Raw genomic sequence first — 21,866 nt, forward strand, 5'->3', positions numbered from 1 at the left:
TGTACTCATCTAATGTGCTCTGAAAGCACATGTTTATAAGCAACACATCGACTCCCAACGGTGTGCAAAGACTTTTTACCTTCATGTAAGAGTTGTTCTATTTTGAAAAGACATGTTCTACTCCAGGCCCCGGAAAAAGAGCACCAGATTTGCAGAATGCAGGCTATCCTCCCTTTCCTAAACTAAATGAGTAAATTAATTAAAAATAAGGTTGCATTCCTAAGTAGAAGAGTTGCACTTTCCCTGGCAGTTTCAGAAGCCCTGGCAAACCAATGCACCATGTGTTGCAGAAATGTAATGCCCTGACTAGCCAGGGTAAAGCACAGAAGCTCCAGTGAATCCTGTGAAAACACACAATCCTACCAGATGAAGAACTAATACAGCATCTTTTGCTCCTAAGAAAGAGTAAAGACACAAGCTGCTTTATCCAAATACACCCTGAGAGAAAGTATAAGGTGCATCACAGGATTTATGTTTGATTTGCAGCAAGCAAATCTTGACAGTAAGAAAGAAAGGTTAGGAGTAAATGTGTCAGTGTGCAGACTTGCAACCCATGAGAGCTTCAAATATTTAGGATACCTGCTATGAAAATAGAAGAAAAAATTTTAAATTAGAAAAATCTCTTTCATGTTAAAATACTGTAACAATGGGGTCATGTCTGACATTGCATTAAATATAAATGTACCAACAGCCTAAATGAAAATAAATATCTGTAAACGAGTACTTCTGTTGTCATTTGAAAATTGTGACTAAAATGTGAACTAAGAGATTTGAGGAAATGGAAATCAGTGCTTTACAAGTCGATTTAGATTTTTTTCATTCTCATTGTTCAGATAAAATCTACACTCTTAAACACTAGCCTGTAAATACAGGATACAAAATTAAGGTTTCTTGCCCCAAAGAACTATTAAGAATGATATCATACATTTTAATATTATAACATTTTGTAACAGCGTGAGCAAAAACTCACCAAGGCAATTAGGATCTATTGAATTTCTACATGGAAATAGAGAACTTTTCTAACATTCATTCTAAAACCCAAAATTCAGTAACTTACATAGCCTTGAGGACTGATGGCCTTTGGTGCCAAAATATTTCATTAGTTTGCAATGCTGACAGTAACTAAATAAGAGTTGGAAAAGGTCTATTTGCATTAGCTACAACACACTACTTGTTAAAAGGAAGCAGGATGTCATGATTTTGATTTTAACGTGAGAGATTAATTGAGATTTACTTGTCATGATACCATCACAAGTTATTTCAATTAAAACAAAAATTAACTTCTTCCATAAATTTATTTTACTGAGAATACTGACGACTGAAATGTTACCAGTGACATACTATTTTACATCAAAAGAAAACTTAGACAGAACACACAGAGCAGTATTATCAGCATCAATACTATGAGTAGTAATTACAAGTTACTTCAACCAGGATGCCAATAATGGTTGCTTTCCTATGAATTATTTTTTAAATGCTATTGTTTCATAAAGGCATTCCATGTGCTAAAAGCACTGTTCTCAGTGGAGTGGGATTTCACTAGGATTTTTGTGACAATAATTATTTAAATAAGTGATCAAATAAGAAATCAATATAATAGTTGTACTTTCACCTTTTTTTGAGAAAATGAGGCTTACAGGATCATTTCTACCCTGCTCTTTTAATACCAGTACTACCTTCTAAATCAAATTTGTTTAAATGTCCCTTAACTTGTTCAGATGCATGGTGCTGGGTAGTATGACTGGACCCTCTCACACACACATAGCCTGCCTCAACACAAGTGGTACCCACTTCTTCCAAAGAAACTAACAAGAAATTTTCTGTGCCAATCAGAACAGGTACCCATCCTCAAGATAACAATGGATACCCTTGACACACGCTATGATTTCCTACAGGAAGGAAGGTGTGGAGACCACACTGACACTATTGTCACACTGAAAGAAGGGAAACATTCAAAGAAAATTTCAAACTTTCACTAGACTGAAAAAGAAACTGGATAAGGCACAAATATACTCTACTGAATATAATATTTGAACCATGGTAGACCAGGATTTTGTGATTCAAAAACATTTTACAACTCAGGACAGCTATATGGAAAAAAAGAAAAAAAAATATCTTTTCTGCTAGGACTACAAGCTTTTCATTTCATACTTCAAAAGATCTACTCATGGTCTGTATTCTGACTTCTCTGATCAGAACACTTTCAAATTACAAGAACTCTGAATTTTTTTATATCTCTAAATACCTTTCAATAAGTATTCACTGAATGTCTGTTTTAGCAACTATTTTCAGTTTTTATCCACATTGAATCATAAAAGAAATCACAGCAACAAAATCATTTACATTCATTCACAATTAACTGAATGGTATAGATCTGAAAAGTGAAATATTAAAGGAAAAAAGGGGAAAGGATGAGGAATAGTAGTACATAAATCTACACGCTGGAAATGATCCAAGCTGAGAAGTCCTCCAGATGTCAGCCTGTAAACAGAGCTTCATAAAATGAATTTCCCCATTAATTGTTGGCAGGAATAACATCTAGAATATGTTATTACATCTGACCCACTCTTTTCCCCTTTTCTGTGTAGCTAAATTTTTGTCTGGCATCACAGATCTTTTATCAGTTGTGATAAATCCAAGAAAGCAAGCTTTTGTCAACAAAACTGCCTGATAGGGTACAACATGCAAAAAATTACACTCAAGCTAATTGTGAACTTTGTTCACCAAAGGAAATGAGACTTCTCTTGCTTATTTTCACTACATCTGTTTTTGTAAAACTTTTGGTTCTTAAGTTGGAAAAAGATACCCACACCCAAAGGAAACATAAACATATAACACATATTGAACAAAAATTAAGTACTGACAGTTTTCTTACAGGTTCCTATCACCATGTTTTTATGCATTTTAATATGGTTTTAAAAGTTGAAAAACAGGAAAACAAAAGTGGTATACATCAGAAAAAATGAAAAGTCATTTTGAGGTAAGGAGTATTTGAGTTTCCTTTTTCTCTTCCACTCAATCACAACCTAAACTATGCATAAAGTTTCTATTTTCCTCTGAAATTAACTATTACAAGAGTCCACAGAAAGAAAAAAAAACAGCTTCCTGAGCAGTCTTTGGCAGCAAGATAGTCAAAATGTGAGCAGGAATCTCTGTAAATAGCAGGTTTTGCATCCATATGCATACCATTATAAAATGGAGATAATCTAAAGAGTAAAATTATTTCATAGACATTCCTAAAAGCTATACCCAAAACCACGTTCACTTGGGTTTTCTGTTCTGTTGACAATTCTAGGAAAGTGTACACCAAAAATGCAGTCTAATGCTTTAGAAGTTATTCTCTCTAAAAGTGTTTATCAATTCCTTGTACTGATTCTGTTAGCTACATTTACTCAAGTCCTGTAAATTTTATTAGGATCTGCCCATCAAAAAGTAGCCTTCCTGTTGAAATAAACACTGCATGCAGGTTCTGAAGATAAGTACTGCTATTGCTGCTATTGCTGCTGTTTAAATGGAAGAGAAAACAACACAATCTATAAAAGAAAACAATACATATTTGAGTGTACTATGAGATCCATGGAACATTTATTCACATACCACCCCTGGATTAGAGGCTATCATTTGAATAGACACATTCCAGGAGTGCAAATAAATTTCCATTGCAGAGTTTGAGGAGAAAGAGGGAGACGACTTATGAGGAAGGGGAAAAGTGAGGGAGAGAAATAGGGAGGGAGAAAGAGGGGGTGGGTGGACTAAGACAGAAAGGAAGGCAGGGAGGGGGGTGAGGAAGGCAGAGAAAAGGTGAGTTTGCTTGTTTATTTTTTCCTCCTAAATGGGTGTCTGGTAACATATACCATTACAATTCACAATAGCAAACAGTCCAGGTTTAGTTTGGACATTCACTTACAGAATGTAGAGTCACTAAATAATCAGTCATAGATTTCAGAACATATCACTTAAGTCTAACAGTGGCTGCAATCCTGCAGCCATACAATTCCATTGTTTTCTGTCTGCCTTGACACAACCAAATTCGACAAAATAATGGAAAATATTTCTGTATTACATTCCAGTAGAATAGTAAATTAGGGGAAAAGATTATACTAACAGGATATGTAGTACAAGGTCATAGAAAATCACCAAAACATATTTTCAATGGAAGCACACAGAGACATACCAGACTGTTGTTCTGATTTACTCATATTTTACTGAAATGATTCTTAACAAAACTTCCAGTTCTTAAATTCCATAGCTTTTTTTCCTTTAATGTGTTGTCACTATTTGCACGGAGAGCTAAGCAAAGATAATTCACACCAATTGTGTGGCTTCTGTTTGAGCTTGTAGCCCATTCAAATATTTCGAACACGCCTGAGTTCATAAAACCTTGACTTACAAAGTTCAGGGTACTTTGGCAGCAGAACCTCTTTATGGGAGCAACTGTGGTGTTTAAACTGTCAAATAGTCTTGGCCATTCTTCCAGGATGAGGTTCAGTGCATGTGGTATGCAAGTCATACGAATGGCATTGGGAAACACATTGCTAAGAGCAGATCCAACAGCTGTTTTCATTAAAGACACATTATTGGACATTCGGCCAAGAACACAAGATCAACATTCAGTAGTACCCTTTCTAACTCAGGACTGAGAATGCAGAAACAGTGAACTGTATAAATGCCACCCAATATCTGCCAAAGGCACTTGTTTCACACTGTGAACAAAGGATCAACGACAACAGTTGCTCTTCGGCCACAAAAGTAAACTGTCCCATCCAACCACCTATTTATTTGATGAGCACAGACTGGCTGAAAAAACATGCTTTGTGTTCTGATATGTGCTGGGAGAGGCAACTTACTGAATTTTCTAGAGCTTGGAGGATTTCCATCTGCTTTAGCATAACAGAAAAGAAAAATCAGCTTGTAAAGGAATTTTTCAAGGCAAATACCAACACTTGACAAACAAAAATCATAAAAATCACTATTTTTTCAGAGTACACTGCCTCACAAAACAGCTGGTGGTTTTTGTTGACCTGGTCTCACATTCTCTTCCCCATATTCAGTATATCACTAAGTATACCTTTTGTTTATCATAACTTAGACATGGTTTTCTTTCAAAATGCTCAAATACAGCAGTAGCAGAAGTCACAGAATATACTGTCATCAATCTATTCTCAGGACAACACTGTCCATTCAGTAACAAACTAATTTCGTGCTACCCTTCTGGGGAGCAAGAAGAATATGCAAGGCTTTTGTTTTGGTTTATACAGATAAACTCATTTTGTGTGCATAAATATACATATATATGTATTTCGATATATGCACATATGAAATATATAAATAACTTTACACAAAATATATTCTTTTAGCAAGACTTTTTAATTTGTAGAGCCTGCATTGCATTGTTTTGGTAATATACAGTTGTATAGGAGGCTACTAGACCTTTAGACTTCTATTCTAATTTACATCAAAAAGGTAATGCTCCTTTTGATAAACACTCTCCTGATAATTTTTTCTAAAGGCATATTTAAATTAATTGGCAATGTCAGTTCTGGTTTCTATCTGCCAATACAATAGAGAGCATCTCAAAGACAGTGTTTGGAGCAGATGGCATCTCTGGAGCATGCAAAACTTTCACAATATTGTTTTTATGTAGTCTCTAACAGTTCTTCAGCATACAGTGAAAGTAGACAGACTAAAACTGACTTTTATAGTCTCAATAACAAACCTTTCTGGTATCCATCATTCTAAAAAATTTAGAGCAAAATTTAGAACTCCTATACCCATTTAAAACACTTGTATTTCCTAGAGCACATACATGAAATTTTCTTCCAGTTGAAGACTCAGTTATGAAGACACACATACAGACACTATATATTTATATGTATGTGCATACACACGCAAATTTTGGACCTACTAGTGAAGGAAGAGCAAGCCCTAATTCCCTGCACCCAGAAGCTGAAGAGACTGTAAAATGGTTGTGGCCTGGTTCGCAGTACTGTAACCCATGAGTTACAGAACTGTCCCATCACACAACCATAGTGCAAAGACTGTCAGAGTGAGCAGTCTTTGACTGATTCAGGGGAAAAACTATTTATCTTCAGGGAGTTTACAGTAAGTACAGGCCTAAGCAAAACACTTAACAGGAGGAAGCTAAAAAATGCAGGTTAGTAAAAATGGGTTTTTTATCTTAGCTGTGAACAAAAAATAAAAGACAATGCAATTTGCTGCATGAGGCCTTGTTATGCTGGGGATTTTGGATGTTTGATAAAACAGTAGGAAGACAGAAACAGTTGATGAGGAACCTATGCCTAATCCAGATGACAAACTGAATGAAATCAAAGAAAAAGCTATTGGGATGTATGCTAATGCATGATTCTGGGCCAGAAAATAGAGGAACAAAACATACTGACATCAGATGTAATCTCAGATATGCTGTGGATAACAGAAGACAGTGGACTAGTAACTGGGATTAAAATGTAGGCACTGAAGAAAGCATGTTGCTCATAAAAACAAAATTAAATTGGTAGAGTAATACTTCCTAGCACTATTGTGATGGGCTATTGAAAGAGCCCATCTGGTCACTACTGTAAAGTAATTTAGTACACAAAAAGTCAAATTTTAGCAACAAAACAGAAATATCTTATTTCAATTGCAGTTGCTTTAATATTATGAGTGAGAAATGATGGTATTATGAAAATGAAAGAAGATACGAAACCCACAGAAATAATCACAGGCTGACAGAAGGAAAAGGTCCCAGTGTGAGGACTAGTAAAATTTTGAAATCCACCTCAAAACATTTAATGTAAGGAACAAGAAAGGAGTAACACTATCGAACAAGACACTAGCAAGACATCTGGAACACTGAGCTCAATTCCTGTTACCATGTCCATGACAGGTTAAATAAACCTGGAAAACTTCAGCTGAAGATTACCAAGATCATATAGGAACCACATACCTTATTCACACTTGAACAGATGACCAGTCTTGCTGAGCTAAGACCACTAAAAATGGAGCAGACTGATCTTTATCAATAATGCAATTAGGCCAGAAACCCTTAGTGTCTGGCAAAATAGAAGACACTATTAGAACAAGGAGGAATTGTTCACAAATTAATTTTTACTAGAAATTAGATTTCTGACTACCAAGAGAGCAAGGACATTGAATCACCCCAGAACAAGAACCATGGAGGTAAATTACTTTATTCTAACACAGAGATGGAGTTTCTGAACAAGGGGTTTCTTTTCTTCCTTCCCTTCCATCACCTCCAAATAGAAAATAAATGGAATAGAGGTCAAAACAGATACAGATTTATCTATTAGCATTCTGAAATTATCCAATTACCTTTTATCTAATTGTGAATAGGAATCCAATTCCTAGAACATAAATAAATTACTATTCTCTATTTACCTATTTATTTATCTATCTAGTGATGAAATAAACATGGATAAAAGCACCCTCTTTTAATGTTGTTGAAATAAACCAACATCTCTCCGGTGGATTTATTAGACAAACTGCATATAGATCCTTTTGGCACTAAGACTTTAGAAAATCAAAGCATTCATAAGGAAAAAAGAGAATTCTCATTTTTAATAATATTGAAGTTCCCTTCCACAATTGAAAAGCAACCTTTGCTGAAAATTCTTGCTTCTCTGTAAATTATATCAAAGGTAACATTGTTTTCATGTACTGGAAATTTCTACTTTCTCAGCTGTACCTAAATATTAGATTTGTCCATAGTATGTAGAACATAATGTATGTAAATAACATTGTATTGTTTAGTCATTAAAAATGTTGTTTTAACAGAATTGTCAACTATGACTTTTATTCATTCATTGGGAGCTAAGAATCAATCTAATTATATTAACCTATCTTTGCTCCAACACTGCAAAAGGAAACATATATTACTTATATTTACTTTATTTTCACTAGCATTTAATACTTCATTCACTGTATACTCCACTGATCAAATAAAAACATGTATTATCTTCTGTTAGCTCAACCTTCTACAGCATTAAAATCTTTGGGATTGACTTTAAAAGAAATCAAGTAAAGGCAACTTTGGCTCCACTAAGTATCATAATACCATTCAATTAATTTAGTTTATTTGGAGGAAATGAGCACAAAACTGTATATAATAGTTTAAAATTACATCTTATCCTATAGACAGAACTCTTTCCTTTGTTTACAGAACTTCCTATTCATAAAATTTTACTCTACAAACTGCACTAGTAGCACACCTATACCTGTGTAAATCGCGTAATTTTACTGAAGTCTCTACCATTCAAATGTTACGAAAATGATACAACTGAGGGATAAACAATTTTGCATATAAAAACATTTTGTGTCATGTCTCCTGCAAACATTTTAAGAAGCAGCCAGGAGATTTATGTGCTTCACATGATAAACCTTAAATAGAAACGACTTTACAAAATTGCAAAGTATGTTGTGATCAAACAAGTTATCTGAAGATCTGACAAACCATGCTTCAAAAAATCTCTAATAACTGGGGGAAATCCTGATACTGAACTTTTCAGAGAGGGGGAAGAGATTCAATTTGAGTGTCATGAAATTAATTATGTCCACTAAAATTAAATGAATAGTTATGGAGAGCTCTGCTCAAATTCAGGTGGTTTTTCTGTTTTGATTGGAGTTTTTGTTGTTGTCTTTATTTTTGTTGTTTTTGGTTTTTGGGGGTTTTGTGGGGTTCTGGGTTTTTTTGTTTGGTTGGGTTTTTTTAAAAGCAAGGTATGCTTTTACAATACAAATGCTATGTCTGAAATAAAGTGGCTTTTTATATGAGAAAGCACAGGATTAACTGTTCTGTTTCATTTTATTTAAAAGCTGACATTGCTACTACTGTCTAAGATAATAAATAAATTAAGTGACAGAGCAAGTGATGTTCTCAGTCTGCTACTTTTATGCCTTATGCTTATTTAATTCTCTAGTTTTTAAGGATCATCTTGTAGTTTGACCAGGACAAGGGCCTACACATTTTTAAAACACACTATATTTCTAGATGTGATTGGATACCCTGAAATCTGCTAAAGTACAAAGTGAGGACTGTATGCAAAGGGGAGCCCCTACTTCCCCTCCAAATCACATTTTTCTTTGTTTTTACATCAGTACATGCTAGAGAAACTCTCTTTCAACTTAAATATATATTTTGTAATCCTTATTTTAAATAAAACATAATTTAGAAATGCCTACCTCATCTTCAAGGAAAGCATACAAAGCAAGATAAAGACTAAATTATGAAATATACTATTCCAAATACAACTAAAAGTATTGGACAAATAACACAAAATTGGAGAGATCTTGTGGCTTGCTTTGCCCAATCACACAAATCAACAAAAAAAGAGAGGAAACAAGTTTAGAGGTCCTGCCAGGAGCCTGCTCCAAGCCAGGCTCTCCATGGGGGCCCAGGCCTCTTTGGGTACATCCACATCCCAGTGGATAATCTGCTCCACCATCTACTTTCATAGGCTGCAGGGGGACAGTCTGCCTCACCATGGTGTTCACCACAGGCTGCAGGGGAATCTCTGCTCCTCTACCTGGAGTACCAACACCACCTCCTTCACCACTCACCTTGGCATCTGCAGAGCTGTTTTTCTCACACACACTCTCATTCCTCTCTCCAGCTGCAGTTTAGCAGACTTTTCTCCCCCTTCCTAAATACACTATCCCAGAGGTGCTGCCACCATCCCTGATGGGCTGGGTCTTGGCCAGCATTGGGTCTACCCTGGAGCTGGCTGACATTGACCCTGTTGGACACGGGGAAAGCTTCTGGCATCCTCTCAGAGAAACCACCCCTGCAGCCCTCTGCTATCAAAACCCAGTCAAGCAATACTCAATATACCCTCTTACAGAACTAGACCAAAAGAACATAATAGTATCCCTTTTTCTAGGATATAAACACCACTTGGTCTGGAAAGTCAAATATTATTTAAAATTGTTTTTTATTGTTTAAAGCCATTCTTAAACAAAGCTAGGATGATTCTGCAAACTTTGATATGTTTTAAATTATTTGGTGGACTTTATGAAGCTACTAACATTAGATTAAACTAACACCATGCCCTGCTGCTTCTCCTATACTTCAGCGGTGTAACTTTTCCTTTACTGGTTCTTTTTACACTCCACCTGTTCTTTCTTTAAACTATCTTGCCACTACATTGACTTACTAGCTATATTTTCTCTACTTGTACATTACTTGAAAAAAACTAACTAGTCCAAATACCTGTATCTGAGTGGCAAACCAAAGACCACCAAAAAATATGGCATCCAAAGATCATCACTGTAGCTTGTTGACTTCACACCCAAAATATGTGATAACTTCTTTTGGCAGTTCATTAACAGCATGAACAATTTCTTAGTGCCCACAACTGTGGGATATCTAAAGTTATTAAAAATATTTTAGAGTCAAATTTACTCCAAACACTATTATCAAATATTGTCCTTTTCATGTCATTAGACGGAAGAAGTATTCAATATGAAAAAAACAATTATATCATTTTGACTGATGGGTTGGGGGCTTTCTGGACTTAACATCAACTTCTATTCCAACAGTGCCAAAATTCCTCCAGACCTTGCTAAGATCTGAACTTCTTCATTAAAAACAGTAACCTCAGGTGGGACAATTTCTATGAAAAATGAAACCCATCAAAAACCCCACAAACCACCACCAAAAAAAAAAATCCCACTATGTAAACATCATGCTTCTTAGTTTCCTTCCATTAAAAGTCTGTGTTCATATAAAGATTTGTTGTATAGCCAAGCTTACTGTGGCATTATGATTCTCCTCAAGTAATCTTCTCTCAAGATTACTGAAACAGGCTGGGCTGTCTTGGCTCCCCTCCATAAAATACGCTTAATGACCTCAAACACAAAATAAACAAAGGCCAAGAGTACATTACATTGGTAAAAAAGTGTTCTCTATCTCTTTGCTTTAATTTGGTCATGTCTGCAACACCAAGTGAAGCAGAGCAACGTTAGCCTGTGTTAAGAGTGTAAGACTTCACACTGAAGATTCAATGTCCCCTCTGAATATATTTAAAACGTATTTTAACCCTGTTCATTTCTGAAACTTCAAGTTTTGATCATGATTTTATATTCAACAAGCAGCTGAATATAAAATTCAACTGCAAGCCAATGGACTTTCTTCCTCATTGAAAATTTTTGAAATCAGACCAGTATATAGAATGCAACACATCCCTCAACTTTCTGAGTATTTGACAATAAATTAGAGGTTTTCAAAGCCTTGAGAAAGATTATACTAATTGATTTTAACACCACATCATTTACTTTAAAATTACTTTGTTCATAAATAGAAAAAGATGTGTCTTAGAAACGCTAAAAAGGAAACTCCGCTGGCTAAATATAGATTTTCCCTTTCCAAATGATCCAGAACTCAAAGAGAAATTGGAAAAGACATTGTCTAGGTAGTGATTTACTTAAATAGAGTTACTGAAATCCAGCTCCATTTTCCATTATGTAGTCAAATAGCCTGAAGGTACAGTATCTGCAACTGGCACCAGTCTTAATGCTTTTTTATTGATCTGCCCATGGCTTAAGTGCACACATACGATATGGATTGTCAAACAATTCTTGTTATCTATCACTGATTATGGAAATACATTACATCTTGCAGCAGCATCTGCATTTTCTCTAACACGAAATGCTACTTAAAGCAAACTGTCCATTTTATTCTATGAACTCTCTAACACTTGTGGCTTTTGTGTACCAGCTAAATGGCTGAATTTGTTAAGTACCAATTACACAGAAAACCCTCTCTGTTACAGCCTGTTGTATAATTGATAACATATCATTAGATTCTTCATATTTGATTTACAACAAATGCAACGTATAATTATAAATGAAAGTAATAAGTATTTTCAGATTCTATTTCTTCTCTTCCCCAATTGATCCTTACCATCTTCTCCTTTGAAGATTTCAACAAATTTGTGGGATTTACTAAAGTCAGTCTTTGCAAAGGGTTTGGGACAGCTATCAATGCTGCATGCTGAGTGTTTCCTATTTGGTAGGAATAGCAATTCAGTCAGAATTAATAGAAATAAATCAATGCAATTTTCATTTTTTTTAAAACTTTTCTCTCTGTACTTGTCACAGAGTATAGCACTGCCATCATAGCATCAAAGTTACAAGGAAAAATGAGGTTTCTGCAGTCCTCTAGGTTTTTTCTTCCCAGAACAGAATTTCATAGTTGCGTTTTCCTTTCTACTAACATCAAGCCTGCACTAAGATAAAAAACACTTTCTGTACCTTCATTTTGTCCAAACACTGAAAAAAGACCCACCTGATGTGAATTCAGTCTCTGAAGGTACTTCTTTTAAAAGAAGTCTACTTCAGGGTTCACTCTCATGCATTCTGCTAAGTCAGGTTATCAACCACTACATGGATGTTAGCAGAACAGTAACAGAGAACTGTCAAGTAAACAGGAGAAATCCTGCCTAAATTAATTCAATGGCAAAACTCCCAGTGACTTCAATAGGGCCAGAATTTCATCCTTATCTTGTTGATCAAACAATTATTTCACTGTTCAGAAGGACCAGACTGCTGCACCTGCCAAGAATTTCTTAAAGCAGCCTACCATGGTGAGTCTTAATTGTGTATACCTCTATAACTATTCCTATTTCTTTCTACTAAGGTAAATTCTTCAACTGACAAAAATATAACATGACAAACAGCAACCTAAAAAAAGATCTTTCCTTCATATTAGCAAACATGCCAGACATAACAAAGCTCTCCTTAGCATAACCTTACCGCAGGTCTGCAAATGAATTATTATTACTCCCTTAACACATATTTCCAACCACTGATGGTCATGCCTGCTGAAGTTGCATACCTGCATTAAATAAGAATGATTGGACACAACAAATAAAGTGTTTTCTTGGTTTGGGGAAGTTGGGTTATAAAAAAAGCTTCCTATTTTACAGTGAATCACAAAGTACACACTGGAAGGAATATCTTCTACATAACATGGACCCAAATTCAGAGTAGATTAACTGTGAGTAGTATAACTCAACACTTCTTATATTTCTTCACAGGTTTTACAATATACACTGTAACTACACTAACCAAAATGATGTCATGTATATGCGATTCAATAGCCAGAGAGAATCAACGTATCCACATGAGAATCAATTTCACACTAAGCTAGAAGAAAACTGATTTTAGTGTGCTGCAAAAATAACCAAAACCAAGACTCTTTTTTACCTAGACACCAGTATTTTTTATTTGGAAATATTTGAGAAATCTGTTGTAAAATTGTACAACAAGCATTTTTCCCTTGATATCTAATTAAGTGAAGTAACCAAGCACAGCTACTTCATTTTTTCTCCTCAGACTGGGAAATTATTGCAAAGTATTAATTCTGCCAATACAGTTCCTTTGTAGGGAAACATGGCAGTTGTTTACTGCCAAAGGCATCAGAAGAACTTGTCTTACTTTCAGAAGAACTTTTAATCACAAGAGCATAAGAAAATCCTGTCTGTAACACGTAATATGACCTTTGCTAAATCTTAACATCTTTAACTACTTCATCATATCTGGCTGGAGTGTATTTTACATTACTCCACAGAATCTCCTCCATCTCAACAACTTTCTGGTAAAGTGTAACCAGACCCAGGATTTCTAACATAATTTATTGCACTAACTTTAATCTCCTGTGTAACTCCTGTCGCATTGTTCCATGCTTTATTAACAACCTGATTAAAATGATAATGTCAGTTCATAACTTCATTTAAGCATCTCTGAACAGCAACCTAAAACCCCTAATGACTACTGTGGTTACAAGAAAGCTGCTCCATTTTAGAGAAAATAAAACCCAACTAATTCATATTTATTGAAATAGGTTTTAAGACTGGAAAGTCTGATCACTCAGAAAGATTTTCTCCTGAAATGTCCTCCACAAATTCCTATATGTAATTCAAGCATCCATTTATTTTTAAACTGGTTTCAAGAATGTCACCAGCTATTTTTTTTTTAATTTTGAAAATCTTCAGTTTTGACTGAAAAGTTTGCTTGAAAAAAGTGCTAGGAGAAACACATGCTTATCAATACTCTGATACAGTTTTAAGATAATTACGAAAGATTTCTCAGTGCAGCTGTAAAATTTAATATAGTTCAGCACCACATAACTTACATTAAAAAGGTTTTCCATAATATTTATTACCTCTAGTTGCACTATTTCTGTTCACCCATTCATTTGAATTGAGGCATCCTTCATCATCCATATACATCCAAAGATCTCTTTGATCTCTAATGGTAAATTTAAAGGCTGAGTAAATGTTCTTTGAAACACAGTGTGGCACAGCTGTTTATTGTTACATAGAAGACAGTAAGTCATTAAAATTGAAACTCAATTAAAATAGTGGAACATCCCCCTAATCATTTCCCAACTTTGAAGTAATACCGTTTTTGGTGATATCTCTAATTTACAGTTAACTAGTTTTCTTAAAGTGGAATAAGTCAAGCTTTGGTTAGGGTCAGAATTAATAAAGTACATCTTTCATCAAAAGACAGAGAGCTAGTGGTAATGCACCCTGCTGTGGTATTTGCACTTATAACACGCAGCAAATAACCACCAGATATGCAGCCTACCATGATAATCACATGAAACTCATCAAGCCTGCAGTTTTTACCAGTTTGCTGAACGTTTTTACAAACCTAAAAAAAGTACTCAGCATTACATAGCTAACTACACATTCCTTTTTTATTAGTTCCTTAGCAATGTTCTAATTAGTAGAGGGTGAGTTAAATCTTCACCTCAAAGTGTAACTGAATCAAAACAAAACCTTAAGGATTCAAGTTTATGAACTCTTTGCTTTTGCATGCCCTGTTATCATCCATCTTTGTGTTTCACCCAGGACACAATTAGAAAAAAAAGAATTATTTTTTAAAAAAAATTAAATCTGCCAGAGTCATGAAGTACCTCATATGTTTGATTTGATGACATTTTCCAGCTCAGATACCAAATCAAAGTTTTAGGGATGGGCAAGTCTGAATAAACACAGGGAAAAGGGAAACATGAATTTATGGACCTTCACTTACCATGTGAACATTAGCTGAAGGACCAATACCAGGCTTATGAGTAGACTTAACAGCTGACTGCTCACAAAAAAGTGGAACAGTCATAAACATGCTCTCACTCTTTAAGAATCCAGGGAAAAAAAAAGTCTGCAAGTTTAATACTGATGAAACACAGCATTGTAACAATGTCAGGCATTCAGATTCAGGAAGATGTTGCCTTTTTTCTCCCTAAGAAAAATCCATCAAGGCCATAGAGGCTCAATTCACAACATAGCTACTTAGGAACATTACTGCAGCCAGATCTGCATCCAATCTATGCTAGAGGTGATCACTCAAAAAGACAAAAAATAAAAGGGAAATTGAGAGAGATTCTACACCTCACTGACTGTCATCCACAGCCCAAGATGCTACCTTAAAATAGCACTATTTTAATCTTAGGCTGATATGCAAGGGCATGAGTTATGCTTGCCGAGGCACTGGCTGTGTCTCATGCTCTCTAAGATTCAGCATGTCCAATCACATCTACCTCCCTCCCTGGCTCTCTGAAACTCATAACCCAAGAAAATTTAGCTAAAGTTAGGTTAAAATTGCAGTTTAGAGCTTTGTTATCATATAGTTATGCATTTTAAAAATCTTCTAGTACAGAGTTTGTCATGCTTAGACTAAGACCCAAGGCAATTTCAGCTTCAAATGTTGAAGCCACTCTTTCACCTAAAGTTAAAAGACCTTTAAAACTACTCTTTTTTTTGTTGTTTCAAAAAAGCACTGGGAACTTTCCTGTATGCAACTCAAAACCAGCTGTACTTTGAAAGTAAAAACTTTCCAAGTGCCTGGCTCTCTGCAGATTTCTGGCAAATCTGTTTGAAAAATTGAAAAGTGAGGGTCTGAGCCAAAGCTTACTGAAGTCTATGGAAAAACTCCCACAGATTTCATCAGGATTTGGATTAGGCTCTGAAAAAGTCTGAAGTAATTGAAAAATCAGTTCTGCATGTACAAAATATGAAATTTTCACTAGGTTTAGATTTATTGGACTCCTTTATGGTAATGTGGAAGAGCAAATACACTGTAAATGGTCTTAGTGATGTACATATAGCTTTATACTCTTAATTAACTACAGAGTTCCATAGACTTGTACATGTTACTTATAGTGCCTACATAATAGAAATTATGAAATCAATCCTACATATACAAACACCTTCATTTTAAAAAGACCTGAATATTAAGAAAAAAATAACATCAATACTTTAATTGTTCAAGTGTGCTTTTAATTATTTTTTTTTACTGAAGACCAAACATTCACTTAATTTTTTTTAACTGAAGACTAAACAGACCTTCAAAAGCTGTAAGACCAATTCAGTGATAAAAAAAATAATTATGTAAACAACTATCTCATTCTGGCCACACTTGCTTAGGACAGTTTATAATAATGTAACACTAGCAAATTCAGCTAAGGTGCACCTAATTTATGGCAGCATAAGAGAATCAGGTTTACTCAACCTAAACGTGCCAGAAAATCAAGAAGAATAGCAAATGCCAAGTAAATGGATTGTGGTACCTAAAAAAATGGCTACGTCTCCTGATGTGTAAACAGTTGCATCTCTACCAACTGAAGGATGCTGCTCCCAGTCAGAAGAAACTGAGTAACTCATTATACTTGACATATCTTCTTCATCTGTATCATCTCTCTGCTTATAACTATTTGTGGATGGATAATTTGCCATGGGTGAACTTAAGAAAGGTAGACAATCCCTGTAATTTTTTGGTGGTCTTGTCCAGATAGGGATTGGAAAAGTAATGTCATGCAAACTGCAGAGCTAATTATGGTTTTCAAATGCCTACAGCTCATGTACAAATACCAGTGCACTTCATCATATAAGCTGTTCTCATAGGCTGCTCTTCAAATATCACAGGAAAAAAAAGCTTAGAGGAACCAAGAAACCTGGTAAATGGAAATCCAAAGTAACTAAACATGCAAGACTGAATCTTTGTTAATATCATACATTAAATAAAATAATTATACTATATTATTAGAGTTTGGCTTTATTTTTTGTTAAATTGCATAATTTTTGCAGCCTCTTAAAATAACTATCCAGGTTTTAGCGTTACTTTTTTTACCTGCTACTACTGAGTCTTCTCAAATGGAAGGCCAAAGACTGTACAGTTTCTCCATTAGTGATACTTTTTCCATAGTTTTGAACAATTACCTTATTAATACAGATTTTAGAAATTTATTATTGCTTGTGGTCTCTAAATGTTTCAAACAACATAGAAAATAAAGTCCATTGACAAACAGGATCATTAGGGGAAATTTTTTCATCTGACAATTATTTTCACCAAAAGCTTACCTCAACATTATGAATCATTTGTGACCACTTGTACCTAAGTAGGACATATTAAAATTTAATGGATTTCAACGCAAAGAGCCAGCAATAGAATCGTGCACACCAAGGCACTAATGTGTTGATCCGAACTGTACTTAGTTGAGGCAAGTTGGAATTGCAATGCTGCCAACTAAATTTCATAGTACCACAAATGAATGAATCCCAAATCTCAAGAGGGATTTCTTTTTTATTCATTATGCATGACATTTTCCTCTTTAAATTATTCATTTTTTAAAAAATGTTATTGCTTTAGCCTTCTTAACCTTTGTACTCCTTTCCCCTGTGGTTTTTGCCAGCTGTAATATCAATTGAGGAGGGGAGATGTTCTAAACAACATACTAAAAAACTTTTCACAACCCTACAAAAAAATGTGTCTTGTTACTCTTCCATCTTATTTTTCCCCTAATCACAACACTGGAACTTGGAATGCCCTGTGAGGAAAAAAAAAAAAAAAAAAGCATATATTTTCTATCAGTGCTTTTATTCCAATTAAAAAAAAAATTCCAGTGCTTCACCGTTATTTATACAATCCCTGAAAATTAACCACTTGGAGAAATATCATTTGAGACCTGCAGAGTGATGAAAGTTGACCAAGTGAATTAAAATTAAAGACCACCTCATTGTTCCCTGCTTTCTTCCCATGTCTGATATTCAGATTTCCAGTTTTCAGTGTGCTCACTTGAACCAAGCCAAATTATGTAAGAACAGGCTGCAATGCATTGTAGGCTCACCACAATCTATTAATCTGTAATCTGTCTTTTAGCAATAAAACACCTAAGAAAAAGTGTACATAGGGGCTACAACACAAGATAGGCATATTTGAACTCTGCTTATATATAGGTATTACAGTACCTATGTACTTCTGCATAGTTCCATTTTCCTTTCCACATAAATGACTAAAGTTATTAAAACAATAGAAATAAAAGTTTTAAAGAGCTAAGGAAGTTACAATGGAAAGAAATTACAAAGAGTAAAGATCCACATCAGAGAGCCAAGCAATCAAGTTTCTGGCTCCACTAAACTGTTCTTAAGCTTTTCTTAAGGAACCACAAAAACTTGTTGCTGTAAGCTCTCCCAAAATTCTCCCTAATGACTTGCTACTCCCCTTCCTTTTCACTAAATCAGCTTTATAGGATAAGGGATATATTTCAGTCTCAAAAATAGAACCCAAATAATTAGTTTGAAGTGTTTGATATATAATTATTCACTTATTTCTAGGCTTTTATATTAAGGTAGAGCTGTCCATCAGGAACAGCTGATAAATTTCTGAAAAAAATAATTTCAATACAAAGAAATAGAAGTCAAATTAAAGCTGCAGCATTGTATCATGTTCCATTATATACTACATGATGTCTCATTGTTAGTTCACCCAACACAATTTAACAGGAGCACATGACAATGCTAAGGGCTGTAAGAGTTAGAGCAACCTCTTTGCTCTTATCATTATGTGATTATCATTGCAATTAGACGGAGAGAAGAAAGTTATGTTTAAACTGGCACAACAGCTCAGCCATGCAGAGCTGCACAAATTGGACACAGAAATACACAATGATTGCACTGTTTATGGATTTAGTCTCTATTACGTCTTAGTCAAACCTTGTAAAAATCTCCTTGACTGATACATCCAGACTGGTACCACAGGATTTTCCCTGCAGTTACTGCTTTGGGGGTCCCAGATTGACAGCTGACCAGGAAAAGGTCTGACCAGGAAAAGAAGCTGACCCTTTTGTTGCTGCCTCTCTCTGTCGGATTCATTTACTCCCTTGGGTGGCAAGTGATGAGGTTACTTTCTACATCTATCACAGTGAAGGGACTGTGCATGGAGTTGCATGGACATCAAAGGGTACAGGATGGAGAAGGAAACCAGTGAAGCCAAATGTAGAGAGGAGAAATACAGAAAACAATTGAGGAAAACCAAGGCAGGTGAAAATCAGAGCCATACTGGTAGCCTTACTAGATGGAAGAACTAAAAGGAGAAGACAGAAAGTACGTATTTTACAAAATGTATGTTTGCCTTAAGGCAGTATGAAAAATATGCGAATTTCAAAAAGACTTTTACAGTGATGATTGATCTGTTTTGGTTTCAATACAAGCAGTACACAAGTTTTCAACCTGCAAACACACATTAACTTTCAAAACAGGTAAATACAAGTTTTGAGCAGGTAAGTAAATGAAGAATAATGAATGCAATACTTCAGTGATAAGTAGCTATATTTCATATACATATATTAAATAAATTTAGCCAGCAAATGTAAGAAAAAACTTACTGTCTTTCTATTTAAATGAGGAGTTCTGTTTTATATTATACATCAAAACAATACTTTTTCACTGATAGTAAACAACTCACTTCCCAGGGAAATCCAAAAACTTATTTAATTGATCAACCTGTATGATTTTAAGAAAAGATGAGTTAGAGTTTGCCTTGCAACAGTTAAAGTCACTTAATGTCAATTTCATATTTAATGGCCTGTGCCAAGAAATCTGCAGGAATGAATTGACACAGTGCTTTGGACAGTAAAAACCTCCAGGTACATCTATGAAAAATAATCCTCAGCAAAGTGATTTGCAATGATAAATAAGCACTATTATTAAGGTTTAGATTTCCTGAATTCAAAGATACTTCATACAAAGATACCAATGCCCTATAGACACTTCTGTAAATGCTACTTGAATAGAAGCAGGTAGGGAATAGTGGAAACAGCTGAGGGCTACTATGATAAAGATAGTAAAATCCTCAATCTAATTTGGTCAATGACCACCAGTTTCACCAGTCAGTGCTGAACAGTGCTCAGGTCTACAAAATCCATTCAAGTACTTTCAACAACCTTTGTGAATACTCCTCCTTACATAAATTTCATAAGCAGTCCTAAAAAGCTTTACGAATACCCAATATATTGAAACTAAAATAAGAAAAAAAAAATTAAAAACATTATTTTAAGGGTTACTATAGGAAAAACAAAAAAGTAGTTTAATATTTTATCCCTACAGAAAATATACGCAAAATATCTTAAATAAGACTCACACCTCATTATGGACTATAGTCTTCTGCAGAAATAAACAACACTGGACTTATATCACATCTGCAAGAAACAACCCATATTTTTATACACTTCTTTGCACCACCATGAGGGGCTACACAAAACTGACAATGCATCACAGTCTCAAGCTCACAATACTTAAGTTACAGGAAAATATCTCAAACCATGCTCTGTGAGCCTCGCATGATTTTTATAATTATCTGCTGGTGGTTCAAAAGTCTTGTCTGGGGCTCAGGGCCAACTTCTGTATCTGTGCCTTCTTCCAGCTACTTGAAATTCAAACTACACAATTCCAACTTCTCCAGGGAAAAAAAAAAGAAGTAATTGCTATCAATATAATATTACAAACACGGACTGGAACTTGTGTGAGTACAAATGGAAGCCACTACATTTTTCAAGATATTCTGAATTTAAGTCTATGAAAGTTGGAGAATATTTTACTTATACTGCATGCTCCCTTCTGCTAATGACCTATGAAGACTTCATAATTAAGGGTGTAAGAAAGGAATTTACAACAACAAAAATCCTATTTCTTTAGATCAAACTATAACTAGTCTTTTTTCAGATACAGTCAGTGTACTAAGAACTTGGAGCAATATTTATGTCTAATTCTCATATATAAATTAATATTACTCTCCCAGGATCTCAAATCCACATGTTTTTCCAATTAGTATTAACAGTCTTCCCAAGTTTAATAGCATGTAAACAGAGAGTTCCTTAAGGAATATGACACATTCTGTTTCATCTCACTTTTCCAGTGAAGAAAACAGCTTTCAAAGGGGCAGTATGCACTCACATATACCAACCACCACAGGATTTTGAAAACAGGTTTTTATAAGCTTATGCAAGGAAAAGAAACCCTAGAAAAATTTTTCTTCTAAAGTACGAATATAGATTCTAGGTGCACATACATAATGTGGTAAAGAACATTGCCCTTAAAATTTGCATTCAACTATTCATAAACCAACTGGTAGAAACACTATTATACAAAGTAAAATTATATTCAACTTGATAAATTAAAGAACTATGAAAACAAAATATGCAGTCAAGTAAATACTACCTTGCTGATTCTATATAAATACAGAATGGGAAACATCTGGTTAGGCAACAAATTGGTAGAAAAGGGTCTTGAAATTGAGATAGGGCAGAGTATAGTACAATATACTTCCTGCTCAGACTAAAGGAAATGTATTCCATTTCAGAAAACAAAGAGTAAGATTGAAAATTATTCATGAAAAGAATGCTAGCATTTTATCTCATAAAAGTTACTGGAGGAATGTACTAAAAACATTCCAAAGTTTTAAACACTTAAAGAACATCATTAATTGCCAGCTCCATTTTCAATATTCACAATAAAACACTCTGATTTTCAGGAAAAACAATGTATACCAAACATTAGGAAAATCTTCCA

At 34.7% G+C, this 21,866-nt stretch overlaps 1 protein-coding gene across 7 annotated transcripts in view; it reads right to left on the reverse strand.

Moving 5' to 3' along the window:
- The window catches only part of BBS9 (Bardet-Biedl syndrome 9), a 281,549-nt gene that overhangs the window by 113,909 nt on the left and 145,774 nt on the right, over window positions 1-21,866 (reverse strand). The gene's annotated exons all lie outside the window — the stretch shown is intronic.

This window comes from Pseudopodoces humilis, chromosome 1 (assembly GCF_049639895.1).
Source record: "Pseudopodoces humilis isolate 2021_Gansu_Grassland_sample_001 chromosome 1, ASM4963989v1, whole genome shotgun sequence".
Taxonomy (NCBI): Eukaryota; Metazoa; Chordata; class Aves; order Passeriformes; family Paridae; genus Pseudopodoces; species Pseudopodoces humilis.